Source organism: Notamacropus eugenii, chromosome 5, assembly GCF_028372415.1.
Source record: "Notamacropus eugenii isolate mMacEug1 chromosome 5, mMacEug1.pri_v2, whole genome shotgun sequence".
Lineage (NCBI taxonomy): Eukaryota > Metazoa > Chordata > Mammalia > Diprotodontia > Macropodidae > Notamacropus > Notamacropus eugenii.
In genome coordinates, this window is record NC_092876.1 from 335236173 (window position 1) to 335248677 (window position 12505).

Genomic DNA, 12505 nt, shown 5'->3' on the forward strand with positions numbered 1-12505 from the left:
CTCTTATCCTCTTGCTGAATATCTGGCCAGTGGACCCAAATGGCTCTGACGGAGAAAGTGAGACTGGTGACTTTGCACAGCCTTACCCCACCCTAAATCAAAGTCAATTGCAAGTCATGGCATCACCTCCCTGCTGTCGTAGTCCTCTTCAAGAATGAAGGACAAACCACAACCACAACCACATACACAATCGCAATCTCATAAAGAAATCTAAGTGGAAGAAAGGAGACGCTGAAGTCTGGGAGAGAGGAGAAGGGTGGGAGGAGACAAAAGCCACAAAGGAAATGAATTAGAGCAGCACTTAGAGCCTCTTCTGACACTTCCAGAACTAAAGCAGCACACACTCATTCCTCATCCTAGGGCAAGAGATATAAAAACATAAAGATTTCACTGGAACTTTTATAGATATCATGTCTTTCTATCTTCAGGGGATAGGGAAAAATTCAAAGACCCTCAATGAATAGTCCATTGGCTGCTTAGAGGTAGGGCAACAAGGTGAGCGCCAGGTCTGGAGGCAGATTCATCTTCCTGAGTTCCAATCTGGCCTCAGACGCTTATTAGCTGTGTGACCCTAAGCAAGTCACTTAAACCTGTTTGACTCAGTCTCTTCATCTGTAAAATGAGCTGGAGAACGAACTAGCAAACCACTCCAATATCTTTGCCTAAAAGACCCCAAATGGGGTCATGAAGAGTCAGAAGCAACTGAACAGCAAATACCACTTAGAGGTAATAAGATTAATCTATAACGGAAATGTCCAAAGCAAAAAGTGCTCATAAGGAGATTAAAATGATTTGGGAAATATTTAGCAATTCATTTTTAAAATACATTAAAATGCGTGATTTTCTAAGTCAGTGTGATGGAGTGATGGGACTTGGACCCTGAATTTTCCCATACATTTCAGCAACCCAGTCCCTGGCATCTCACCTGAGGCATCTGACCCATCCCTACCCACTTACATAACAGTCCTTTCAATAGTCCTTTCACTTTGACTCTCTGACCCAGCCCAGGTCACTTAACTCCTTTCACAGTCTGCACCTGGGCAGCTCCATGCTATTTACCACTCCTTAATCCCATCCAAATCTTCTCCCCACAGTCTTTTCTTTGCATATAAGTATGAGTGCTACCCTGACCCCACCATGAAGTTGTAGATTCACTTGGAATCTAGCCCACTCTAACCTCTCTACTTTGACTGAAAGAAGGCTTGAGTGCTCGAATTCTTTCCAGGCAGACTTGCCCTGTACCCTTACATTTCAGGGTTCCCAACACCCTGCACTGCATCAAATATATGACCTGAAGGGATCCTTATGTTTAGTGCCTCCCATTTCTATTTGAGTTTGATACAACTGGTCTACATAAAATCTTAATTTAAAATAAAAAGTTTAAAAATATGGATTGAAGAAATATAAAATGTTCTAAGCCCCTAGTCAATCTGTTGATTGCCAAACTGGGAGGGTGATCTATCACCCAGTTAAATTTAATGTAATCAGTTATTCCCAGATTTCCCTTCTTATCACAATTTAGCAAAAACACAAACTCAGGATGCAAGTAAAATTTTCTTTTTTCTACTAACACTTTAAATGGGAATGAGACCCTTAATAATGAGCCCTGCTGCAAGTTGCACATAACAGTAGAACAAAAGAGAGAAACAGAGAGTGAAATACATTCAACCTTGTTCTAACAGTTCCTCCAAGATCTCAGAATTCAGTCTACTCTGCTGGATTCTCTTAATAAACTGAAATAACCCAGGGAAAGGAAAGAGCTTTAGACCACTACGAGGTTTAGAGAGTATTCTGGAAAGTATCATTCATATACCATAGCTACTGCTGACTGCCTCACTCTCCCAACAAGACTTGTTCCTCCTCTTTTGTCCTCCAGCAAATTTATATTTTAATTTTTGGGACAATTTTTACTTTTCATTTATATTTATTTATATTATATATTTTTAAAATTTTAACATTCTTCATTTTGAATTCCAAATGCTCTCCCTCTCTTCATCCCCTCCCTGACTCATTGAGAAGGGAAGCAATATGTCCATTAAATGTGGTCCAACAAAACATATTTCCATATTAGTCATGTTGCAAAGAAAATGAAAATGAAAATATGCTTCAATCTATATTCAGGATTCATCAGTCCTCTCTCCTGCAGAGAGATTTTATTTTTTTCCCAATTACATGTAAAAACAATTTTTAAAATTTGTTTTAAAAAATTTTTTGAGTTCCAAATTCTCTTCCTCCCTCCCTTCCCCATCTCATGAAGAAGGAAAGCAATTTGATGTATGTTATACACATGCAAGCATACAAAACATATTTCCATATTAGTCATGTTGCGAAAGAAAACACAGAAAAAAAAACAAGAAAAAAATAAAGGAAAAGTATGCTTCAATCTGCATTTAGATTCCATTAATTCTTTCTCATCCACAGAGATTTTTAAAGCTGCAGCTATAGTGGAGAACTCCGCCCTATAATTCTGGTCCTACAGTAGAGTTCTCTCTTCCCAAGTGGAAAGTACAATTCCAAAGTCGTTAATGACTTAGATCCCTTCACAAGGTCTCCAATCCAAGTCTTGCCAGAGGCACTGTTAGAATATATTTTTGTACAGTGTCTTTGGGTTGCCCAAAAGTTATGTGTGTCTACAAGGGTCTGTCTGGTTGCAGTAAGGTATAAATAGATGACTCTCAAATCTCCTCCTCTTTCTCCTCTCCATAGGAGTCTGATTCCTGCTAGGAGGGGAGCAGGAGATGGGGTTCTCAAGGCTGGTCATTCTGATTCCTCAAAGAGTGGGTAATGTGGGTAATGGACTAGAAATATATCTATCTGCCCCACTAAATATTGTTAACCTAGAGGAATTTTTTTTTTTTTAGGTTCAAGACACTCTCCTGATCTCAATCCCTTTAATATAGAAGAAAGGCTCCAAGATGTATATATATATATATATATATATACATACACACACACACACACATACACATACACATATATATACATATATGTATATACACACATATATGCAAAGATTCAATTCTCTTCCTACCACATCCCAATTCTACAAAGATGATTACACACAAGGAACATCAAATTAATTAATTATCAAAACCAATGGAAAATAGCTCTCCCACCGGGAGTGAGATATCTCAGTTCAACCATAAGAAAGACAGAGTTCCAGAATTTCCCAAGGCAAAATTCTACTAAGTCTCTAGAAGAGACATGTACAACTTGGCAGTAGGTAGGGGCAAAATTAAAATAGGCTAAACTTCAGGCTTCAGATACGTTTTTAGCAGTTCACTTCCCAAGTAAAGATATAACTATTGATTAAACTATTTAACAAATAGCCACATTTTTTAAAAGGGGAAATTCCAATTAATATAAGTTAATTATACTTATTACTTAAGATTTTTATTTATCAAGGGGCGGAGCCAAGATGGCGGAGTAGAAAGACGCACATACGCTAGCTCCGAACCCACAGCCCATAAAATATCTGTAAAAAAGAACTGCCAACAAATTCTGGAGCAGCAGAAGCCACAGAACAACAGAGCAGAGGAGATTTCTGTTCCAGAGAGCCTGCAAACCTCTCGCAAAAGGTCCGTCGTGCTGCGGACAGACCCGGAGCCGAGCACAGCCCAGAGGCTGCAAGGCACCAAGAGGAGCAGATCTGAGCTGGCTTCGGGGACGGAATCTCCAGCGGCCAGGCAGGTCCCTCCAGCCACAGGTGACAAGGGTCGGTGAGAGGGTCTCTTTGGCGGGTCAAGAGGGGAGTGGGGTGCCCCCATAACTCAGGCCCCCTCGGGAGGCAGCAGCAGAGGCGGGAGCAGACCTGGGCTCCCCAAGCAGGCAGGAGCCCAGATCCATTGTTGAAGGTCTCTGCATAAATCCCCTGAGGGAACTGAGCCCGTGAGGCAGCCCTGCCCCCACCTGAGCACCTGAACTTCATCTCACACTGAATAGCAGCCCCACCCCCACTGAAGCCCTGAAACTGGGAAGCAGCATTTGAATCTCAGACCCCAAGCGCTGGCTGGGAGGATCCAGAGGCAAAGTGGGTGTGGAGAGAATATTCAGAAGTCAAGTCACTGGCTGGGAAAATGCCCAGAAAAGGGAAAAGAAATAAGACTATAGAAGGTTACTTTCTTGGTGAACAGGTATTTCCTCCCTTCCTTTCTGATGAGGAAGAACAATGCTTACCATCAGGGAAAGACACCGAGGTCAAGGCTTCTGTATCCCAGCCCACTCAATGGGCTCAGGCCATGGAAGAGCTCAAAAAGGATTTTGAAAATCAAACTAGAGAGGTGGAGGAAAAACTGGGAAGACAAATGAGAGACATGCAAGCGAAGCATAAAAAAACAAGTAAACACCCTGCTAAAGGAGACTCAAAAAAATGCTGAAGAAAATAACACCCTGAAAAATAGGCTAACTCAATTGGCAAAAGAGGTTCAAAAAGCCAATGAGGAGAAGAATGCTTTAAAAAGCAGAATTAGCCAGATGGAAAAGGAGCTTCAAAAGCTCACTGAAGAAAATAGTTCTTTCAAAATTAGAATGGAACAGATGGAGGCTAATGACTTTATGAGAAACCAAGAAATCACAAAACAAAACAAAAAGAATGAAAAAATGGAAGATAATGTGAAATATCTCACTGGAAAAACAACTGTTCCGGAATATAGATCCAGGAGAGAGAATTTAAAAATTATGGGCCTACCTGAAAGACATGATCAAAAAAAGAGCCTAGACATCATCTTTCATGAAATTATCAAGGAAAACTGCCCTGAGATTCTAGAACCAGAGGGCAAAGTAAGTATTCAAGGAATCCACAGATCACTGCCTGAAAGAGATCCAAAAAGAGAAACTCCAAGGAACATTGTCACCAAATTCCAGAGTTCCCAGGTCAAGGAGAAAATATTGCAAGCAGCTAGAAAGAAACAATTCAAGTATTGTGGAAATACAATCAGGATAACACAAGATCTAGCAGCTTCTACATTAAGGGATCGAAGGGCATGGAATAGGATATTCCAGAAGTCAAAGGAACTAGGACTAAAACCAAGAATCACCTACCCAGCAAAACTGAGTATAGTACTTCAGGGGAAAAATTGCTCTTTCAATGAAATAGAGGACTTTCAAGCATTCTTGATGAGAAGACCAGAGCTGAAAAGAAAATTTGACTTTCAAACACAAGAATGAAGAGAAGCATGAAAAGGTAAACAGCAAAGAGAAGTCATAAGGGACTTTACTAAAGTTGAACTGTTTACATTCCTACATGGAAAGACAATATTTGTAACTCTTGAAACTATTCAGTATCTGGGTACTGGGTGGGATTACACACACACACATAGAGACAGAGTGCACAAAGTGAATTGAAGAGGATGGGATCATATCTTAAAAAAATGAAATCAAGCAGTGAGAGAGAAATATATGGGAGGAGAAAGGGAGAAATTGAATGGGGCAAATTATCTCTCATAAAAGAGGCAAGCAAAAGACTTATTAGAGGAGGGATAGAGAGGGGAGGTGAGAGAAAAACATGAAGTTTACTCTCATCACATTCGACTAAAGGAAGGAATAAAATGCACACTCATTTTGGTATGAAAATCTATCTTACAATACAGGAAAGTGGGGGGTAAGGGGATAAGCAGGGTGGGGGGATGATGGAAGGGAGGGCATGGGGAGGAGGGAGCAATTTGAGGTCGACACTCATGGGGAGGGACAGGATCAAAAGAGAGAATAAAAGTAATGGAGGAGCTAGGGTAGACAGTATAAAATACTTAGGAGTTTACCTGCCAAAACAAACCCAGGGATTATATGAACACAATTACAAGACACTTTTTGCACAAATAAAGTCAGATTTAAGTAAGTGGAAAAACATTAGTTGCTCATGGGTAGGCCGTGCTAATATAATAAAAATGACAATTCTACCTAAATTAATTTACTTATTTAGTGCCATACCAATTAAACTATCAGACAATTATTTTCTAGAGCTGGATAAAATAATATCAAAATTCATTTGGAAAAACAAAAGGTCCAGAATATCAAAGGGACTAATGAAAAGAAATGCTTGGGAAGGTGGCCTAGTGCTACCAGACCTCAAATTGTACTATAAAGCTGCAATTATCAAAACCACTTGATATTGGCTAAGAAACAGAGAGGTAGACAAGTGGAATAGACTTGGCACTCAAGACGCAGTAGGCAAGGAATATAGCAACCTTCTGTTTGATAAACCCAAGGACCCCAGCTTCTGGGATAAGAACTCACTGTTTGACAAAAATTGCTGGGAAAACTGGATAACAGTGTGGCGGAAATTAGGCATAGACCCATACCTGACACCGTACACAAGAATAAAGTCCAAATGGGTACATGATTTAGGTATAAAGATTGATACCATGAATAAACTGGAGAAGCAAGGAATAGTGTATTTATCAGATTTATGGAGAAGGGAAGAATTTTTTACTAAAGAAGAGATAGAAAGCATTATGAAATGCAAAATGGATAATTTTGATTACATTAAACTGAGAAGTTTTTGCACAACCAAACCCAATGCAACCAAAATTAGGAGGGATGTAGTAAATTGGGAAAGAATTTTTACAGCTAAGGTCAGGGATAAAGGCCTCATTTCTAGAATATATAGAGAACTGACTCAAATGTATAATCATACAAGTCATTCCCCAATTGATAAATGGTCAAAAGATATGAACAGGCAATTTTCGGAAGAAGAAATTAAAGATATCTATAATCATATGAAAAAATGCTCTAAATCACTATTGATTAGAGAGATGCAAATCATAACAACTCTGAGGTACCACATCATACCTATAAGATTGGCAAACATGACGGAAGAAGAAAATGATAAATGCTGGAGAGGATGTGGGAGAGTTGGAACACTAATTCATTGTTGGTGGAGCTGTGAGCGCATTCAACCATTGTGGAGAGCAATTTGGAACTATGCCCAAAGGGCTACAAAAATGTGCATACCCTTTGACCCAGCAATATCGCTACTAGGACTGTATCCCCAAGAGATCATAAAAATGGGAAAGGGTCCCACATGTACAAAAATATTTATAGCAGCACTCTTTGTAGTTGCCAAAAACTGGAAGTCAAGGGGATGTCCATCAATTGGGGAATAGCTGAATAAATTATGGTATATGAATGTAATGGAGTACTATTGTGCCATAAGAAATGATGAACAAGAAGACTTCAGAGAGGCCTGGAAGGACTTATATGACCTGATGCTGAGTGAAAGGAGCAGAACCAGGAGAACTTTGTGCACAGCAACGACCACAGTGTGCAAGAGTTTTTTCTGGTAGACTTGGAATTTCGTAATAACGCAAGAACTTCTGAAAAAAAAAAATCCCAATGGTGGTTCTCTAAGGCAAAATGCCTTCCACACTCAGAGAAAGAAATATGGAAGTCATTCGCAGAATGTAGCAGATCATGTTTGTGTATGTGTATGTTTTTGTGTATCATGTTTTGATTTGTTATATGATTTCTTCCATTTATTTTAGTCCAACTACATAGCATGACTATAGTGAAAATGTACTCAATAGGAAAGTATATGTAGAACCTATACAGAATTGCATGCAGTCGTGGGGAGGGAGGGGGGTAGTGGGGGGTAAGTGTGGGGGGGATAAAATCTCAATTATATGGCAGTGATTGTTAAACATTAAAAATAAATAAATAAATAAATGTTTATTGACTAAAAAAAAAAAAGAAGTAATGGGGGGCAGGATAGGATGGAGGGAAATATAGTTAGTCTTACACAACACGACTATTATGGAAGTCATTTGCAAAACTACACAGATTTGGCCTATATTGAATTGCTTGCCTTCCAAAAGGAGGGGATGGGAAGGGAGGGAGGAAAAGAAGTTGGAACTCAAAGTTTTAGGAATAACTGTCGAGTACTACTCTTGCCACTACGAAATAAGAAATACAGGTAAAGGGGTAGAGAAAGTTATTTGGCCCTACAGGACAGAGGAGAGGATGGAGACAAGGGCAAACAGGGATGATAGAAGAGAGAGCAGATTGGTGATGGGGGCAATTGGAATGCTATGTGTTTTGGGGTGGGGGGCAGGGACAAGGGGGGAGAAAATTTGGAACCCAAAATTTTGTGAAAATAAATGTTAAAAGTTAAATAAATAAATTTTTTAAAAAAGATTTTTATTTATCATGAAATCACATTAATGTTTTAAAAGTTGCTTTGCTAAATGGTATAAGTTTTAATACATGTTTTCAGGTTTTCTTGCTGTTCACATTTAGTTAATGGGACATATTATACTTCTTGTCAGCAATCAGTTTATCATACTCCAGAATCATGTTTGAAATAGATTTCTTTAGAAATCTGAAAACTAACCTTAGTAGCCACCTCATTTTTTGAGATTACTTTCTCAAAAAATCATTGTTCCCCACTAAGATTTTTCAACAATTTGGACACCGTAATTTGTTTTTCATTGGTGTCCGATTTGCTTAAGTCAGGATATTTTGATTTAAAATGGCGATGAAGATTGTATTCCTTTGGAACAGTTATTTCTTCTCAGCAAACAAGGCCCAACATTTTGTCTCTTGTGTAAGTAAACAAGTATCTATTCTCTTTATCATCCATTTTACAAAGTCACCCCAAAAACTTTAATTTAGAAAGAAAAAGTCTCTACAGCAACGGCTCACATACAAAGAAATAAACTGTCTGACCTTGGAGAGAGCCACATACTCATGTGACTTGGAGGGCGACTGCATAGCAAGGGAGGGGAAGAAGCCTTTATGTGGTTGCCACCTATCACATAGCAGGCCTCAGTTACATTGGTGTGTAGCTGCACTCACTTTGTCGCTGTTCAGTGCCAGTAACAACCAAAAACACAGTGAAAAGATGTGATTCCTGCTCCTCTCAGACTAGAGACAGTTTGACATGGTTGGTTGTTGGGAGTCATGGGACAGAAAAGAGTGCTCAGTGGCAACCCACCCACCAAGTTATATGAGGGACATAATAATGACTAGTGGAAAGCCAGTTAAGCGGAGCATGGACAAAGCACTCATCACATCTTTATTTTCTTTTGTTTCTCTGTCTGAAATCTTCCGGCGGCTTCCAGTCATATGTTGTTCAGGTCTGCCCTAGAATAAATTGGAGATGGGGCTAGACTGAGATGCCAGGTGTTCTACATATTGGCTTCTCAGAGTCTCTCTCACTTGAGGAACTATTTCCTGAAGATTTGGAGCCAAATGCATACTTTTGAAGCTGAAAGTCAGTTTCCATAACAAGGATTTGTCCTGTCCCAAGCATTCTCCAACTCCACCCCTCATGCAGATATAGACAATCAAGTAATTAATCTCCATCAATGAGGTAAGTCTTATTCTAATAGACAAGCCCCAGTTTACATCTTATTTTTAAAATCACAATTTAATAGAATTATGTAGTTTCACATATAATACCCTTTCTCTTCTAAAGGAATGTTCTTTTCTTTTCTTTTTGGTATTTGTTAAATTCAAAATAAAAAATAAAACGAATACTTATTAGCTGATTGATTAACAAACAAAGCTAATTTAGGAATCACTTCTTAGTTATTATAATGTCTAAAGGTATTTGAGTAAATGAATCTAAATAATTGACAGGATAGAACTAGAGAATGATAATCCCTGTCAAGGATTTCTGGTTAAAAACCAAACAAACAAAAAACCCTAGAATAATCCCATGAGTAGAAACACCCAGAGAAAAAGCTACCTGCAAATGTAAGGACTATTTTTTGAAGTTTAAGTCCTCATTTCAAAACTCTTCATTTCCTATCTGGATGCATGACTTTGGGACTTCTTTGTTTGACATCATACTCCAAAATGCTTATTACTGGGATAACATCATCTACTTGTACATTTCCATTACCCTTGATATTCCTCCTCATCATTACCCTCTTCCTTTCTAATTGGAAAGTGGTGATTCTCTAATGACATCAGCCTACTCTCTACTGGTAGACTTCTCCCAAGTTTATGAGTTGATAACCATTTTAATAAGTCAGCCTTAAATAGCTTTTAGAAAAGGAATACCCCTTTGTTAAGTTGGTAATAATTAGTACAAAACATCCCCTAAAAAATCTGTGACATCTTCTCCCTCAAGTACATACACAGTCTAATGGAAAGTAAACTCAAGCTTAGGCAGCACATGTAGTAAGTGTAATAATCTGCAACTCCTGGTTGTCAAAGAAGTTTCCCTTACTTTCAGGTAACAATGTAATTAACTTGACTACGCCCTGGTGTGGTTCCTTTCTAGGCTCCAATGCAGAGCTGTGAATCTATATCCACTCTAGACTTTGCTCCTATGGCAGATAGTGTCTTCAACTAATCCAAAGATATAGGTTGGATGAAGGGAATAAGACTTGCTACAGTGCTTACTATGTGTCAGTCTCTAAGCTAAGCACTTTACAAAGGTACCCCAAGTTTTTCTTAACATGCCTGTTCTGATATATGGGCATCCTCAAGGGAGATCTTGAGCATGTCCAATTTACCTGACATGGAGCCAGCTAAGTCTTCTACTACATAGGTGATGTGGCAGTCCTTTGATTGGATGCCTGCATCTTTACAAATGGTGCATCATTCACTCTCTTTTCCATCATTTTTTTGCTTTTGTTGTTTTTTTTTTTTTTCTGCTGAGCCCAGTGAGAAGGGAAGGAATAACCCTTTCCTGCTAAACCTGTCTTTTATTCTGGTTTGGAGAAATGGGCCGGGGGGCGGGGGGGGGGGGGGGCGGATTCTGATCTGTGTTATTTTGTCTTCTGATGCCCTCCTGTGTTGTTTGCTGGAGGTGACCCCTATGGGTCCCAGGAATTCCAGTCATGGAGGCAGTATTGTAGGGGGATGGTACAGCCAGCCAGGTCAGCAAGGAAGTCCCAAAAAATCTAGATTCTTGGACTCAAACCCAAAGAGATAGAAACATGAAAAAGACTCAAGACCTGAAAATCCTGAAGAGAACTGACAACCTCTCCTTTCTCCAGGTCTCACCAGCTCCACCCTACCCCTCACTCAGGCTCAAGGCATTGATCTGAACCAATGAGGAGAGACAGTCCCCAAACAATGGACTTCAGGACTATTACTTTCCTCCCCTGGGCTAAAACTCTTTGCAGTTCCTTGAAAAGATCATCTGGAGCAGATTCAAAACCTGCAACTATACAATATAAACACAAGTTTCAGAACTTTAAAACAATAAAGATGATTTTCCTGGTGAGCCAGATAACCAGCCTTCAGTACTGTTGAAATAGAAATAAGACAAATGCACATTAATAGTACATGCAGTAGATATGGTCCTATACAGAGCATCACCTGGAAAGATACTACAGTAACAATATGCCTAACAACATACAGGATACATAACATATATACATTTCAAATGTATGTGCATAGCCACAGTGATGGGGTACACACTCTGGGAACCCCCTTGAACTGAATTCTTCCCACTTGATCTGGCATTCAAAATCCCATGCTCTTGATACTGACCTCTAGTCACCCCAGACCCATCAAGATCCTCCTTAGACTCTTCCTCAAGACCCTCCCTTCCTCAAAATCCCTCCTCCCATCATCCCAGACTACTAGACCATCCCCAGATCCCTCCCACAGCCTTTCTGTATATAAGATCCTTCTTGTCTCCATGAAGGTGCTCAGATTCAACCTAGCTGAGATTCAATCTGGCCTGCTTGTCAATACAACCATCACAAATGCTTAGGCTCCTTAAAAGTCAACCCAATATGGTAAAACTTTAATAAACTTTGTTTTTCTTTGGTTGAAAGAAGGCTTCAGTCAAATTCATTTGGGCAGGATTCCGGGCATCAGTATTTTGAGGTCCCAAGCACCCCAAACCTCAACATATGGTTCCCTGATCTCAACAACAGTACATAGCGATCAATTAAAAGCAATAAACATGGCTAACTAACAAGGAAAGCTAGCTATTGGCTATAAAAATACAACTTAACTATAAGCAGTAGCATATACGCAAAAGAATGAGCAGACATTGCTGTAGCACAAACAGAACACAAAACATAGTCAAATGGACATAAAAAGGAAATAAGAAACAAACATAATAAAACATGCGATAAACAAATACAGTTACATGCAAGGCGCATTTTCACATGGGGAATCTCTGACATTGTTGTCTAGAAATATATTTAATTATGTTTTCAGATTTATCAATGTCATTAGAATTAGGCTACTCACTAGCCAAGGGATTAGTCTAATAGACTACAATTCTTTCGTTACTGACGGATCTCTTAGCTTCTATACCAGGGCTAGTAGTTGATGCAGGCTGACCATCAGAACCCTTATAGACTTATGTGTCTATATCTGAGCTGGTGAGCATTCGAAGTTGGTTAGCATGATTTTTCAGCCTTATGGGTTGAATCTGTACCCTATGAGTCTCCATGGAAGTTTGGACAGGAAGAGAATTATCTTTGGGTTCAATTTTCCTTTCTTATAATAATAAGTATAGTAAAAATAATACAATATACCATATTACAATATATTGCATATAATTATAATAACGTTATTATTATAAATTGAGTTTCCT

The 12505-nt window shown here is 39.1% G+C and overlaps 1 long non-coding RNA gene across 1 annotated transcript in view; it reads right to left on the minus strand.

Annotated features, from left to right (window-relative positions):
- Positions 1-12505, minus strand: part of LOC140506448 (uncharacterized) — a 49834-nt gene that overhangs the window by 36927 nt on the left and 402 nt on the right. The window lies entirely within an intron of this gene.